The following is a 16,163-nucleotide window of genomic DNA, read 5'->3' as shown; positions in this document are numbered from 1 at the left end:
ATAAAAGAGATGAACGCGAGCGCGGGCTCGCCCTCTTGTACTAAAAGAGATGAGCGCGAGCGTGGGCTCGCCCTCTTGTACTTAAAGAGATGAACGCGAGCGCGGGCTCGCCCTCTTGTAATAAAAGAGATGAACGCGAGCGTGGGCTCGCCCTCTTGTACTAAAAGAGATGAGCGCGAGCGTGGGCTCGCCCTCTTGTACTTAAAGAGATGAACGCGAGAGTGGGCTCGCCCTCTTGTAATAAAAGAGATGAACGCGAGCGTGGGCTCGCCCTCTTGTACTTAAAGAGATGAGCGCGAGCGTGGGCTCGCCCTCTTGTACTTAAAGAGATGAACGCGAGAGTGGGCTCGCCCTCTTGTACTAAAAGAGATGAGCGCGAGCGTGGGCTCGCCCTCTTGTACTAAAAGAGATGAGCGCGAGCGTGGGCTCGCCCTCTTGTACTTAAAGAGATGAACGCGAGCGCGGGCTCGCCCTCTTGTAATAAAAGAGATGACCGCGAGCGTGGGCTCGCCCTCTTGTACTAAAAGAGATGAGCGCGAGCGTGGGCTCGCCCTCTTGTACTTAAAGAGATGAACGCGAGCGCGGGCTCGCCCTCTTGTAATAAAAGAGATGAGCGCGAGCGTGGGCTCGCCCTCTTGTACTTAAAGAGATGAACGCGAGAGTGGGCTCGCCCTCTTGTAATAAAAGAGATGAACGCGAGCGCGGGCTCGCCCTCTTGTACTAAAAGAGATGAGCGCGAGCGTGGGCTCGCCCTCTTGTACTTAAAGAGATGAACGCGAGCGCGGGCTCGCCCTCTTGTAATAAAAGAGATGAACGCGAGCGTGGGCTCGCCCTCTTGTACTAAAAGAGATGAGCGCGAGCGTGGGCTCGCCCTCTTGTACTTAAAGAGATGAACGCGAGAGTGGGCTCGCCCTCTTGTAATAAAAGAGATGAACGCGAGCGTGGGCTCGCCCTCTTGTACTTAAAGAGATGAACGCGAGCGTGGGCTCGCCCTCTTGTACTAAAAGAGATGAACGCGAGCGTGGGCTCGCCCTCTTGTACTTAAAGAGATGAACGCGAGCGCGGGCTCGCCCTCTTGTAATAAAAGAGATGAACGCGAGCGTGGGCTCGCCCTCTTGTACTAAAAGAGATGAGCGCGAGCGTGGGCTCGCCCTCTTGTACTTAAAGAGATGAACGCGAGCGTGGGCTCGCCCTCTTGTACTTAAAGAGATGAACGCGAGCGCGGGCTCGCCCTCTTGTAATAAAAGAGATGAACGCGAGCGTGGGCTCGCCCTCTTGTACTAAAAGAGATGAGCGCGAGCGTGGGCTCGCCCTCTTGTACTTAAAGAGATGAACGCGAGAGTGGGCTCGCCCTCTTGTAATAAAAGAGATGAACGCGAGCGCGGGCTCGCCCTCTTGTACTAAAAGAGATGAGCGCGAGCGTGGGCTCGCCCTCTTGTACTTAAAGAGATGAACGCGAGCGCGGGCTCGCCCTCTTGTAATAAAAGAGATGAACGCGAGCGTGAGCTCGCCCTCTTGTACTAAAAGAGATGAGCGCGAGCGTGGGCTCGCCCTCTTGTACTTAAAGAGATGAACGCGAGCGCGGGCTCGCCCTCTTGTAATAAAAGAGATGAGCGCGAGCGTGGGCTCGCCCTCTTGTACTTAAAGAGATGAACGCGAGAGTGGGCTCGCCCTCTTGTAATAAAAGAGATGAACGCGAGCGCGGGCTCGCCCTCTTGTACTAAAAGAGATGAGCGCGAGCGTGGGCTCGCCCTCTTGTACTTAAAGAGATGAACGCGAGCGCGGGCTCGCCCTCTTGTAATAAAAGAGATGAACGCGAGCGTGGGCTCGCCCTCTTGTACTAAAAGAGATGAGCGCGAGCGTGGGCTCGCCCTCTTGTACTTAAAGAGATGAACGCGAGAGTGGGCTCGCCCTCTTGTAATAAAAGAGATGAACGCGAGCGTGGGCTCGCCCTCTTGTACTTAAAGAGATGAGCGCGAGCGTGGGCTCGCCCTCTTGTACTTAAAGAGATGAACGCGAGAGTGGGCTCGCCCTCTTGTACTAAAAGAGATGAGCGCGAGCGTGGGCTCGCCCTCTTGTACTTAAAGAGATGAACGCGAGAGTGGGCTCGCCCTCTTGTACTAAAAGAGATGAGCGCGAGCGTGGGCTCGCCCTCTTGTACTTAAAGAGATGAACGCGAGCGTGGGCTCGCCCTCTTGTAATAAAAGAGATGAACGTGAGCGTGGGCTCGCCCTCTTGTACTTAAAGAGATGAACGCGAGCGTGGGCTCGCCCTCTTGTACTAAAAGAGATGAACGTGAGCGTGGGCTCGCCGTCTTGTAATAAAAGAGATGAACGTGAGCGTGGGCTCGCCCTCTTGTACTAAAAGAGTTGAGCGCGAGCGTGGGCTCGCCCTCTTGTACTTAAAGAGATGAACGCGAGCGTGGGCTCGCCCTCTTGTAATAAAAGAGATGAACGTGAGCGTGGGCTCGCCCTCTTGTACTTAAAGAGATGAACGTGAGCGTGGGCTCGCCCTCTTGTACTAAAAGAGATGAGCGCGAGCGTGGGCTCGCACTCTTGTACTAAAAGAGATGAGCGCGAGCGTGGGCTCGCCCTCTTGTACTAAAAGAGATGAGCGCGAGCGTGGGCTCGCACTCTTGTACTAAAAGAGATGAGCCGAGCGTGGGCTCGCACTCTTGTACTTAAAGAGATGAGCCGAGCGTGGGCTCGCACTCTTGTACTAAAAGAGATGAGCCGAGCTCGGAAATTTGGTTTTTGCCTATCTCTGCGTGCGAAACGCGCGTGCCAAAACTTCCAATAAAGTACTAAAAGGCTTAAGCTCGTGACACCGAGAAAACATTTTATACTTTTAATTTGTTTTATTGTTATACTTTATGGAAACACCCATTAAAAACGCTTAACGATACGATAAGCAATTTAAAACCTTTTTAAATGCTTCCATATTTTTAAAATCTGGAAATAATATGATAATGGATTAAAGTCCAGTTAAGTGCCAGGCGTTCCCTGGAGTTGTCAAAGTAAAACTGTCAACAACAGAAAAAAGGTGTCGAGAACAATTGTTGTGTTTGAAAAAACCCCTACTTCCCCCTAGGGCCTCCAAATAATATTAAATGCCAGTTTCAACGGCTAAAGCCATTGACGCCCGAACTTCCGCCGTTGATGTAGCAAAGAAATGGCTCGCATTCAAAACGCCAACCTCTTAAAAAAATGATACTTTTGAATTGTAAGAAATATACATTTTAGCGATACAGTGTCTGTCACGTATAATTTTTATAACAAAAATTAATCAAGAACTTATTTAGGCGAATCAGAGCGTATGCGTTTGTAGAAGAAAGAAGTAGCGCTAGATGTATATAACCATAAGTAACTTAATAAACATAACTATGTCAATTAGTAAGAATTATCACTGAACTGATTTTCAGAGCTATTGGGCAATCTATGTTTAGTTCTCAACACAGAGCTCCCTAGTATCTAAGGATAAATATATTACTACTCAACTCTGTTGCGAGTCCAACTCGGAGCGTGGCGATAATGTCAGTGTCGAAAAAATGTTCGGTCTGGAAATCAGCGTTAAAACAATAGGAAGCGTCATACTTATGATTATTATGTTACTTAAAATATAACGTACATTTCAATAGAAGTTTCAATCTCCCTATATCAATCCTATAATATGGTTCAACTCTATTGGTTGCCTGGCCAAGGAGGCTAGGTTCTATGACCAATCCGATATCCAACGACCTGATTCGAAGTCATTTCAAGGACTGTGAAGGACAGTAGATACAGGGGAAAAAATTTGATTTTAAACGTCTTCATATTCACGGGGAGTTAGATGTAAACAAACCGCGGCCATTGTTAAGACGTGGTTCACCATGGACAGTATTATTGTAGTTAGTTTTTACCATTTTGATGTTAAATTAAAAATAAAACTACGAGCGTAAATAAAAAAATGCCCATTTGTTTTGAACACTTAAGCCTCGTCAAGAACCGCTAAAATTAGGTGACCGCCATTTTTTTGTTTACAACTAACTCTCCTCGCGTTTAGGTCGTTTTAGGTGATATATTCCAACAGAGGCCGCCAATACACTTTCTCGTCCCTGTATCTACTGTTCTTGGTCATTTGCGTGGCTTCTGGGTTAAAAAGCCAGGTCAAACTTTGCCTTGAGATAAAGTTTATCCCTGGTCCTTTTTAAGAAAAGAGGTTGATGTCATCTACGAGCAACAAACACAATGACAACGCAGCTAGCCTTTAAACACGCTAAGACAGTGTTGTGTACAAATTTCATTGGATGAACCTTTACGCTGAACGTTTTACGGGCGGGGGGAAGACATTTTCCGAATTTTCCCCTTCCGACGGCAGCAGGCGCTAAAGCGTCTAACCAATGAAAAATGTACACAAGAAAATGCCCGACTTTTGACGGGTTGCGTTCTCCTTGTGTGGGGTGCTGTGTTTGTTGCTGCTAGATGTCATTGCCAGCTTTACATCTTTTTCAAGTCTAATGGCTGGGGTAGTGCAGTGGACGAAGTGCTAGGTTACCACTCAGTAATAACAAAAGTAGCATAAAACCAAAAAGTGTGTCAGCTGTACCTTCGCGCCTATTAAAATTTCTAGTGAGACCTAGTCGCACTATAGACTACATAACCTACTAGATGGAATGCGGCTGTCCCATGGCAAAACCTATTAACCACCCAATTTTTGAAAAATTAGATTTTTACGCATCAGTATTACTAAGGTTTGCACAAAAGTACTATAAAAGTTTCAGGTAAAAGTCATAAATATTTAACTATTTATGACTTAAAAAATGGTTTTGGATTTTATAATTTTCGCATTAAAAACCACGTTAAAATCTTATAACTTAGGTTTTGAAAAAGTCAAATATCTCAAAATTACGATCGTGTTGGTTAATAGGTTTTGCCATGGGACAGCCGAATAGTACTAGCAACGCTATATTTAGTCTATAGTCTGCCGCGATTTTATCTCTTCGATTTATTTTCCCGTAGACATACGTTCTAAAACGCCTCACTCGGCGGCGCTGGAGTACCTCGAGTTTGATGACGTATTTTCCGAACCCCTTCGTTTCCCCTTTTTACTTTGCGACAAACTCTCATTAACTACTATACCGTTCTGACACACTTTTGGGTCTTACGCTACTTTTGGTAATAATCAATCACCCTATACTGCTAGTTTTATTTGCTGGTGGCGTGTATCATTCCAGTACGTTTAGGAACAAAAACTAGTGCGGTTCGAAATAGAACATATAACTTGATTTTAAAACTGAAAAAGTTTATGCATAAAATTGCATGTCCTTATGCAATGCAATTTTTACATATTACTAAGTTATGCAGTTAGGGCCATGTACATTTTCAAGAGTAGGAAGAATAGTCTGGAAAATTATTTTTATCGAATATTCAAGCGCTCATAAGTTCTCAGTTAACTAAATAGGTTCGTGTTAATTTAGATTCGAAAAAGGGAGGCAATATATTCTAGGAGGATGGAAATTTCCTAGATATTTTCATTTTGTTTTTATTAAGTATTCGTGAGTGAAAGCTATCACTACGCCCTCTTTGGTTGGTACATTCCCGTTGGATAGAATCCTATTGGGTCGAATTCCCAATGGATCGAATCAAAAAATATACTTTCCCAATTGATCGAATTCTAATTTTGCAATCCCATTGGGTCGAATCCCATTTATTCGAAAAAGTTATATAAAATTGAAATCTGTTTATTTCGTTAGGTTAGGTTAGGTCGGGTTAGGTTAATTTAGGTTAGGTAAGGTTATGTTAGCTTAATTTGACTTTATAGATAATGATATTTGCATTTTAATATAATTTTTGCATCGTTTTCTTATATTTTGATATGTTTAAGAAAAAAGTAGGGATGTACCGATATGGTTACAGCCGATAATATCGCCCGATATATCGGCGGTAATGTCGGACGACATATCGCTTGATCAGGGCCGGATTAACCAATAGGCCGAATAGGCCTGGGCCTAGGGCACCAAGCCTACAAGGGGCACCAAGATGGATCGAAAAAAAATAAAAGTACAAAACTTTAATCATTTGCTTTTCACAAAATATTTTCCTGAGTAATTTTAGTAAATGCGTCCACCCCTATGAACCAAAAACGTTTGATTGTCACATTCTCTGACGGACTGCCGTCTAGCCCCTGACGAAATACTAAATCTGGCAGCAAAATGAATTTTCCTTCCATTTCTCAACTATAAATTGAGGAAGCGCCTAGCACGCTTTGCTAACTATTGAAAGGGGGCACCAAAATTAACTTGGGCCTAGGGCCCCATAAAGTCTTAATCCGGCCCTGCGCTTGATATTAATAAAGTTATCTATCATAACAGTAGTGTATATGTTCATACCATTTTATTCTAATTTTTAATGAAAAAAATTTTGCAAGAGCATATCCGAATGTTTATTTTCATTTTACGTGATACATCTTTTCCATCACAAATCGAATATCGTTGTTTTTTATTTGTTTACACTCGTAACCCCCTGTCTAAAAAAGGAATGATTTAGCTTCTGAAGTCTGGCGTCCGTGGCGCGGCCAATCAAATCAAATATTATCATTAGTTAGTTAATCGAGCATGGTCCTATTTTTAAATGTTTTTCTGAAAATATTTTCCTAATACCGGTATATCGGTGCATCCATAGAAAAAACGTTCTTATGACTTTATAATTTTTCTATTGCAGACGCAAGATCATAGGCGCCACCTCGGAGAAGCTAGCGCCGTTACACCACCTATAGACTCGTTTTGATCACGAATAGTACTTAGTTAAATTTGACCCTGGGCTCACTTATTGTCACTAGTCAGTAGGCAACAAAGTAGGGCTAAAAATCGATAATCTTAATTAACTAGCCTTATAAAAAGGATCTAGCCATAATTACATTTGCAAATGATACATGCTAGCGTGGCATGAACTGAAAACGCTTCAGCGTGGTAATGAGATCACGACATCACGCGCAAGCCCCGGAAGAATTAGAGTTCCAAAGACGATATGTAATATACGATTCGCCGCTTGAACCACTGTTGAAGGTCATTACGATATTGACTGGCTCGCTATTCTCTACCACTATACAGTTCTAGTTACGGTACAGCTACTACTTGTCATTGGCCTCGCTACTAGGCCCTATTCAAAATTAGTCCCCTTCAAATGCGTCTACCAAAACTTTACATATATATACCATTAATAATAAAAATAGAAATTACCCAGACCAAATAATAATAACTGGAAACCTAAAACTAGATACATCATTAATTAATCCAAATCTTTTATTTTTCATTCAAATCTTATATATATATATATATATATATATATATATATAGGCCACTGCCTACCTTAAAATTTTGAGGGGCCCCAAAATCATCCTATAAGGGGCCCCAAATTGATCTAGAAAGGGTCTCAAAATTGTCCCAAGAGATAAAATTATTTATAAATAACAATGAAACAATTGTCGATAATGTATTTAGAAATTTTTGAAGTATCTCCTATAGTTAATAAAACCAGTTCTGTTATATTTGGACTCGTTTTACTGTTGTTAGAACTTTTTTGTTCGTCATGTACATCACTTCATTATTTTATTGAAGCATTTCGTTGAGAAAAGGGGGGTCCCGGGTCGGGGGCCCATTTATTTGGTTTGCCTACCCTCGCGAAAATTCCTGGCGCCGCCACTGGACGTCACGATCCTCATCGATGAGCCATAGTGGTCAGTGGCTCGAAGAGTCGCTTTTTTAGTTAGCGTGACGTAAAACGCATAGACACAAAGAAAATGGTGAATTTGACTGTGGACGAGTTAGTAGAAGCTGGACCGAGGCTTAGTGTTATTTATTAACATTGTAACAATAATTTTATTACTGTCGCTTCATATGTATCTATTTTTTGTGAAATCCTGTTTTTTTATTTTCGTTTTTCGGGCACTATCATTGTACCAATTAATATTAAAGTAAATAGTTTCTTTTGTTTCGAGCGTTATAGTATCTTTTGTATCGCGTATCAGGGCCCAATAAGTGTACAGCTTTTTTATCCTGAATTAAAACATTATTATATTATGTTTAGTTTTCTGTCATAAATTTCGATCACTACTAACTATTTCAACAATTTCCTAGTTAGCAATTTAATTTACAATTAAATATTATACATCATTTTTATATTATTAAATTAAATTTACCGCCCATTTTCAAAAACACCCATGACTGAAAGCGTACGGTTCAAACCATTCAACAAAATACTACGTCAGAATGACGTTCAAGCTCAGCTATTACAAATTTTATAAAACAGCGGTTTTTAGTCGATGAATTCTACCATAAGTGTAGAATATTGTTAAATAAGTGTGACACTTCCTGTTCTTCACATGCAAACGTTTTACTGATAGCGATTCACGAGACAGACTACATTACGGGCTTCGTCGTCGTTTTGCGTCCGCTTGCTATCGCGTCACACGTTGCCTTTGACAGTGCCTCGCTTGGGGGAGATTCTCATCTTGTGATGATGTCATTCAGTGGCGTAGACAAGGAAGTGGGTAAGGGGGGCGTATCTGTGACTGTACTAAATTTTTACCCCGTTCCTTACTCCCTTTTAACTTTTACATAGTTTGACACCCCCTTGACCAGTTTCTCGCTACGCCACTGATGTCACTTCGTTACTAGCTCTCAGTAAAATATTCTCCAAAGTGACAAACATATGGAACAATATTATAGACTTATGGTTCTACTGAACGTACCCCATTATATTATCTATTCAGTTCGAATGTTGAGGAGCAAAAATTTTAACGCATCTAGGCAGGAATCCATATCTCTACTTGGAATGCTTATATTATCGTATCGCGTATGGTAAGATCACTCTGACGGCTTTGGCCCCACCTACGAGATAAAAAAATCCCCTTTGCGCGTGCTCCCCTCTCACGTTTTTGATTGTTAAGTTAACATAGTGACGTCAAAAAACCGTCAGCCACATCGAGACGAAAATCTGCCGCGATAAGCATTCCAAGTAGAGGTATGGATTCCTGACCAAGGCGTATATACCGAAACCACGAATTAGCCCCCCCCCCCCCCCGCCTAGCGTCCTCACTGTACGGCTGTTAATATGTCGTCACAAATATTAAATACGTTTAACTTTAATTTCAGTTTGAGTCTATTTGATCGATTCCCAAATGATCGAACGGGTCCCATTTGATCGAATTTCCATTTGATCGAATTGCATTTGATCGAATGGCATTTAATCGAAAGCTACTGTAGGGTAAAACTACTAGTTTTTGGGAGTAAATCGAAAAGGCAACATCTAGTCAGAATGAGATACAGTAGACTCTATGAATAATAATTATTTCTTTAAACTGTACTAAAGAAAAATAATATACAGAAAAAAACCTGAGCGCAGTGACGTAGAAAACAAAATATTCTCTCGGACATAATTAATAGAAAGACCTATTAAAAAAACGAACTCTGTACCTAATTTTTAGCAATAGAAGGGTCGTGAACGTGGTCAGACCCCTCGTATACAATGGTGCATACGCGCCTACGGCGCGCGTACATCAACCTAACCTAACCTAACCTAACTGTCGATCACATATTTTTCAATCAAATGGACCAACACCTTAATTTCGACTTGAATATTTTGAATGCCGTTTCGGCCTGTTCAGATTACAATTCCCACGCATTGAGCGGTTTAAAATAGAACTGCTGAAAGACTTGCCGGATTCGCGGCGTACTGATCACATTTTCGAAAACCTCAATCCGTTCAAGCTCTATTATCTTGACGCGACTAATAACCAAAAGAACAGTGGCATAGCTTTGATCGTGCTAAATTTAATAATAATGATCACCTAAGGCCCCACCTTAGGCCTAAGTCATCGAGCGACTTTTAAAGCCATTAATTCAGGTGCCGGGTTACAACGCGTAGGATGGTGGTGGCAAGCCCTTCATGCCACGCGAGCCAACAGCTCCTTACACTAACTATTACCGATAACCTCAACAAGTTTTTATGGGAAGGGGAAACTGAAGAGCTCGGGGAAAACCCCTTAAACCAGTGGGGAGAGAACTTGCAAACTCAACGTGGAAGGAGTTGTTCCGAGTTTTCACCCAGTGCCACAAGTTGGGAGGTGAAAGTGCTAATCACATCTACCGTAGATAGTAGAAATTACGTTTGTCGGTAGCCATTCCATTCAAAACCTCGTACAATCATAATTAAATGGACCCTTATTTCGTCACCAGTAAAAAAAAAACTTTAAAAGCGACGAAAATAATAAAACGCAACAAAATCGAGCGCATCATACGAATAAAACACTACCAAAGAAAGGAGGAATTTATTCCCGCATAAAAAAACCGTGAGGAAATGTTGACCCTCGCACCGCCTTTTCCGGAGCGTTAGTTTGCTAGTATATGTTCTAAATATAAAACGGCAAGCGATGCATAGGCATTATTCAAAACAAGGCGCTCCTCCATCACTGAACCGGTCTCGAATGCCAGGCTGAAACCCCGGCCCGTAAGAAGGCTAAGATATATTGAATAGAGTACGGTTTTATGGGAGCGGCAACGCTACCAGACGGACAATTTTGATATTCCCCTCTTAAAGCCTAGTTCCCACTTGACGAAATATATCGACGAATTAATTTTTTGCGTAGCGAAAAAAAGCGTGATTTTTTAAATGGCTCGAATATTTAAAAACGCTAAGCCTAATGTCGCTTCAAAATGAACCAAATGGAGAGTAATGTTGAGAATTGACGGATTTTGAAATGACGTTTTAGCGCGCGACACTACAGGTACATGTCTTGGGCACACAGCCTTCTTTGCGTGCTTTTTTGACCATAACATGTAGAGGTATTTTCACGCGCAAAATGAATTTTAAAAGCCGTCAATTTCATTAAAATAAATTTAATTTTACTTAATATCTTATTGGTTTATACAATATATGATACATTTTTTGGATATATTTCTAAAAAAAACACGAGCTATTTCAAAAACCTTATTCAAGAAATATGGGTCGGGGACGGTTAATCATTATCCATGATTAAATTTATTTTTTTCGGGAAAAAAATATAAACAAAGAAATTAACCGGTTTATATTTCGGAAAATGATTAAAAAACATGTATTATTCGTAAAATATGAGCTTTTTATCGAAAAAAACGTCATTTTTCCGAATAATTTTACAAATTTATAAAAAAAATTAATCAGATAATACAGAAACATAAATTACTTGATCAAAAAGTTTTACGAATAATTTTGAGAACATTATCTATTGAATAAAGGTTAACCATCCCCGACCTCTATCAAGAAATGAGTAATTGTGACTGATAATGTTTTTTCAAGTGAGTAATTCGAAATAAACCATGTTTGACAGATTAAGAAATTAAAATTTTATTTGCTTTGTAAGTTCTTTCGAATAAGTCCAGAACAAGACGTTGTATTACTAAATCTAGGGAGAAATGGGACTGAGAAGAAAAATACCAGATTTCGAAAAGCTATTTCTGCAAACGAAGTGGCTCTTACGTTTCGGGATGTGCCGCCAGAGACCTTCTCTGATTGGCTGAAATGTTATTTCGCTGAGACGACAGCGAAAAAGAAATAGAACGTTCTAGTGTTTTAAGTCGGAAAATTTTCCGGAAAATGACCGAGGCCTTTTTACCGGAAAATATTCCGTATTTTTCCGAAAAAAATAAACAAAAATTTCATTCCATGATTAGACCCTGCTAATATATTGTTTGCAAATTTCAATAAAGCGGCTTTTTCGCCTCATTTTTTCGAATCTGAAAGTAAAATTAAACATCTAGACTAGTTTAAACTGATTAACAATGTAACACTATTATAACATTTTATATCGATAAAAAGTTAAAAACATTAAAAATCCTTGAAAAGTAATTTCCGTTTCAATTTTTATTTTTCCGATTTGCGGATAATTTTCCGCAATTTGGAAAATTTTCTGGAAATTTTTCCGCATTTTATTTTTCCGGAAAATTAAAAACACTAGAACGTTCGCTTCGAACCGCGGAGGCGCGATTTTGGTGGCGAATTTGAAAATTTTCGCAAATTTTATTCGTGCGCGTCAATTTACAGCGCTTTTTTCGTCAAGCGCGAACTAGGCTTACGGCGGGGTGCGCCGTGTTGCCGGACGAACGATTTAAGTCTCTTCAATTCGGTCGTCGAAGAAAGAACCTTATTTTTTGCCCCTTGTCGATGTTTTATCGAAGCTTTAAGAAATAGAACGATTTTTTCGTCGCTTATTTGCATTGGCCGGAAAAACGACAGTTAGGAAATCGGGACGCGGAAAAAGAAGCGGATAATAGAATATTTTCACCTTTAACACTTCCACGATTTGTTTTCAACTGTTTCTCGGATAAACTCGGGTTATTTGTATTCGAATTTAAATTTTTACAAAACAAAGCGACGAGAACTATAGAAGGCGCGAAGATGTACAAATAATAATCATTTGGGAGGATTTGCGAGGTTGGGGAATAGAGTTGTACACGCTATAAGTAACGTGATATTTTCTATTAGAGAGGTTAAACAAAGCGCTCTAGAAGTTTTAACAACGTCGGGAGTACCTTCGAGGATAAACAATTATCTAGCTAACGTTTGCAATTGAATTTTAAGAAATTGCACACCTTGCGCTAGCCCAGGGTTCACGAACAAGAAGTAATGTCGTTTGAACAATATTAAAAGAATGGATATGAGTGTTGTCGAAATGTGATTATTGGTGTCTTCGTGTGCCCGGGTGCACCGACAATTTCTCTCTTTGTATACTTTCAATTTTACAGTACGCTGCTAGATAAATAATTAGTTGTTATAACTCTGTCTCTATATTTTGAGTTGGAATATTACAATTATCAGTATTTTTCATTTAAACACTATAAATATTAGAGACGAGTCGGGTACCCATGCAGAGGGGGGGGGGATGGGGCAAAAACCCCAGGACTCAGCGAAAAAAAAGGGCCTCAAAGCTTGGCTTTTTGAAAATTTCAGTTAGGAGGGCCCGCGATGACATAATTTGTCCCGGGGCCCGAAATGTTTCTGAACAGCCCAAAATTATTTAATTTTTTGCGGGTCGGGGCGGGCTTTTTTTTCGTTGAAAAAAATCGGGATCGGGTTGGGTCGGGCCGGGTTAAATCTTAAATCGGGTCGGGTTGGGCACGGCTTTTTTGTTGAAAGAAATTGGGATCGGGTTGGGTCGGGCCGGGCTTTGTTTTCGTCGAATGAAATCGGGACGGGTCGTGCTCAATCGTAAATCGGGTCGGGTTGGGCAGGGCTTTTTTTGTTGAAAGAAATTGGGATCGGGTTGGGTCGGGCCGGGCTTTGTTTTCGTCGAATGAAATCGGGACCGGGTCGTGCTCAATCATAAATCGGGTCTGGTTAGGCAGGGCTTTTTTGTTGAAAGAAATTGGGATCGGGTTGGGTCGGGCCGGGCTTTGCTTTCGTTGAATGAAATCGGGACCGGGTCGTGCTCAATCTTAAATCGGGTCGGGTTGGGCAGGGCTTTTTTTCATTGAAAGAAATCGGGACCGGACCGGGTTGGGCTCAATCTTAAATCGGGTCGTGTTGGGCAGGTCTTTTTTCCATTGAAAGAAATCGGGACCGGACCGGGTTGGGCTCAATCTTAAATCGGGTCGTGTTGGGCAGGTCTTTTTTTCATTGAAAGAAATCGGGACCGGACCGGGTTGGGCTCAATCTTAAATCGGGTCGTGTTGGGCAGGTCTTTTTTTCATTGAAAGAAATCGGGACCGGACCGGGTTGGGCTCAATCTTAAATCGGGTCGTGTTGGGCAGGTCTTTTTTTTCATTGAAAGAAATCGGGACCGGACCGGGTTGGGCTCAATCTTAAATCGGGTCGTGTTGGGCAGGTCTTTTTTTCATTGAAAGAAATCGGGACCGGACCGGGTTGGGCTCAATCTTAAATCGGGTCGTGTTGGGCAGGTCTTTTTTTCATTGAAAGAAATCGGGACCGGACCGGGTTGGGCTCAATCTTAAATCGGGTCGTGTTGGGCAGGTCTTTTTTTCATTGAAAGAAATCGGGACCGGACCGGGTTGGGCTCAATCTTAAATCGGGTCGTGTTGGGCAGGTCTTTTTTTCATTGAAAGAAATCGGGACCGGGTCGGGTAGTGCTCATTTTAAAAGGGGTTGGGCAGGAAGTTTCGTAGGTTTGTAGAATTTAGCGGTGGCATAGGAATTAACAACACTGTAAGCATTTACTGGTTCTATTATTCCAGTCGGGTCGGGACGGGTTTTTCCAGGTTGGGTTGGGCCGGGTAAAATTTATTTTTGTTTTTTTTTCGGGTTGGGTTGGGCCGGGTAAAATTTATTTAATTTTTTCGGGTCGGGTCGGATAGGGCAAAATTTATTTTATTTATTTTTGGACCGGGTCGGGCCTAATAAATAGTTGGCCCGACTCGTCTCCAATAAATATATTACGATGAGTCAGTGGGTCACGTATGTTCGACAGAAATAAGGCGTCGTCTTGAAGTTATTGAATATTCGACTCCGAAGTACAAACGGGTAAAGTAAAACGTCTAAAATGTTAACGTGACTCCCGACGTTGTCGTTCAAACTTCTAGAGGGCTCTGCTTAACATCTCTATAGTAAAGCTTCGTTTCTTTTCATTTATTCGTGTTTTCAATATCATCAGAAGTATATAATATTTCTCTTAGGGAGAAGTATTCATCTGCTAATAGAAATAAAAAATAAAAAATGCACGAGCCTTTTACGTTAAAATATTAAGGAGCGCGTGGAACTTTTTAACAAGTTGAAGAAGGCATAAGGAATATACAGGGTGTCCACTAAAAAATGAACCAGGGCGAATATCTCAAAATCTGTTTTAGGTACGATTTTGAAATTTTCAAGTCGTATACAAGATGCGAAAATGTCGATGACCTTGAACCATGTCTTCAAGGTCATCCAAAAACTAACTCGAGAACCATAAGTGTTAGAAAGCTGGTTCCAATTAGAAAAGTGTTCCACGTGACTTTTTAAGTACAAGTAGGTTTGACCTGATCGGATTTGATTAATAGGAAGCCGAGAAATGCTAGTAAACAACACCCTGTATACTAGCGCCCATTGAAACATGCTCGCTCTAATTTATCAAAATACGTTTCAATGGGGCGAAATTCGTTATGAATTGGTGATTTTGATACAAATACTTAATTAGAAAAATATTGATTGTAGAATTACTTTACATCATTAGCGGAGTAGTGCACCATGATGTCCATTAAAAAAAACCCGAAACTGCGAAATGGCATTTTTCATTTCGATGGATGCTTCTCTCTCAAAAGATATCTTATATACTTCTGATATTATATATTTAAATTTTAACTTTCTGCAGTTGCGATTGAATATTTTGTCATCACCCATAATTTGTACAAAAGGGCGGTAAAGTCTACGGCAGCGGCTGGCGGAGCGAGATAGTCATTTCTAGATAACTGGATAATGTTAATAGCGGCGGGGATTTGACGTTTATCGATTTAAACTATAGCAGCTATTACGTTTCAATTTTCTCCGTAAGCCACGCTCGACCTTAGACTAATTACGGCTTATTGGATACTATACGATTAGAATAAATTATAAATTTGGTCTAAGAATCACCTACTGGCGCCTGTAGAAGTGTTCCACACGCCCAACACCGGTGTGCAGAGATAAGTTAAAATACGGGGGAAGACATTTTCAGTAGGCGTAATAGCATATGTAACATAATTACTCATAAGTATGCCACTGTACCTTTTTTCCATTCAAAAATCTTCACTAACGGTTTGTTTCACCACGAACCAGTAAAAAGGTGGACTACGTTAGATTTTAACATTTTTATTCATCCTAGTAATTTTGGGAGTCACACTATTGGCTACTAACATATGTATTTAAGCCAATGGAAAACCTCTAAATTGAGAAGGAATTTTTGGTGTCGGAATTTTAGTCAGCCCAATGTAGCTTTATTGAAATTTATAAACTCGCTCGGTTTGTGCGGATGAAGTTAAATAATGGGTAGTTTAAAGAAAAGGTTAGGTAAAATGACCAATACGGTTCGGTTCAGAGATCACTTTCCGAAAATGGAACAAGTCGTGGAAATGGGATATTCCACCAGCGTTATTAAAACCCATACCAAGCCTAGAAGAGTTAGGCCTATACTCAAAAGAATCTGCAAAGAGACCAACCTTGTAGATGCCCCAAAAAAGCTCAACCTGA

General features: G+C 41.0%; 1 protein-coding gene across 1 annotated transcript in view; it reads right to left on the bottom strand.

Moving 5' to 3' along the window:
- Positions 1-16,163, bottom strand: part of LOC149926595 (glycine receptor subunit alpha-2-like) — a 49,335-nt gene that overhangs the window by 6,728 nt on the left and 26,444 nt on the right. The window lies entirely within an intron of this gene.

This window comes from Leiobunum rupestre, chromosome 9 (genome assembly GCF_980474605.1).
Source record: "Leiobunum rupestre chromosome 9, qqLeiRupe1.1.hap1, whole genome shotgun sequence".
Classification (NCBI taxonomy): Eukaryota; Metazoa; Arthropoda; class Arachnida; order Opiliones; family Sclerosomatidae; genus Leiobunum; species Leiobunum rupestre.
Note: the sequence above shows the minus strand (reverse complement) of the source record. Positions and strands in the feature narration are given on the sequence as shown.